This window comes from Lactuca serriola, chromosome 5, assembly GCF_051521515.1.
Source record: "Lactuca serriola cultivar US96UC23 chromosome 5, Lser_US96UC23_V15, whole genome shotgun sequence".
Classification (NCBI taxonomy): domain Eukaryota; kingdom Viridiplantae; phylum Streptophyta; class Magnoliopsida; order Asterales; family Asteraceae; genus Lactuca; species Lactuca serriola.
The window spans coordinates 147,490,609-147,491,626 of record NC_136412.1 but is presented as its reverse complement, the minus strand read 5'-3'; the positions used below and the strand labels follow the sequence as shown (position 1 = coordinate 147,491,626).

General features: G+C 33.9%; 1 pseudogene; it reads left to right on the top strand.

Moving 5' to 3' along the window:
- The first annotated feature begins 270 nt into the window (after positions 1 to 270).
- On the top strand, positions 271 to 755 carry LOC145051284 (auxin-induced protein X15-like; annotated as a pseudogene).
- Positions 756 to 1,018: the final 263 nt, after the last annotated feature.

The window sequence follows — 1,018 nt, the reverse complement described above, 5'->3', positions numbered from 1 at the left end:
TCTACACAGAAGTACACGATTAAGCCATATTATTTCTTGTTACTTAGTGTTTAAGCTATTCAAGATCATACTTTTATAAAAGTTAGAAGAGACAGCACATGATCTTGCCTTCCTGTTGCAATGCCCCCATCTCACATTTAATTTTCTCTTTCTCACTTATTTTACATTTCATTCTCCAATAAACCATTATATATAGAATATGATAGGCAAAAGCACAGGGATAATTTCCTCTCAAGCTCCTACTGAACATCTTTCAGAATACTTTCAAATTGGTGTGTTCCTCTGTGATAGCCCTTCAGAAAAATGGTTATTCGTATACCTCGTATCATTCAAGCTAGACAAATAATCCAACGGTCTTTGTCAAATGGGACCCGCACAACAGCAGTGGATCTACCAAAAGGGTATTTTGCAGTTTATGTTGGAGAGCAAGAAAAGAAGCGTTTTGTGATTCCAGTGTCATTGTTAAGCCAACATTCATTTCAGGACTTATTTCGTAGACAGGGGAAGAGTTTGGATATGACCATCCAATGGGCGGCCTAACAATTCCATGGAGTGAGCAGAAATTCTTTGATCTTGCAAGTTTCCTGGGAGCATTTTGAAGTCAAGTTACATCATTCTTTTTATTAACACATTTTTTTAAACCACGGATCACAGACCATTTTGCAACATGAGAGACTGAGTCACTTGTATGGATGGTATAAAACGAGAATTTTAACTTGTTTGGAATACCATGTATATTATTTGACGATATAAGCTTGTACTAATAGGAGAAAGAGCTACCATCTTTGTTAACTATGTTTGCTTGATGTAGTTTTATAAAAAAAAAAAAGAAGCCAAGATATAACGTTAAATACAATAATCTCCGTTTCACTCCCAAATAATTCAAATTCCTAAAATAGTTGACAATAAAATTTGTTTATCATTCTTACATTGGACAAATTACGGTGAAATAAAAATTGTTACTTGGTCCTATTTTATACAATAAGGAAAACTGTCGATATTTTTGGACTTAATTTCA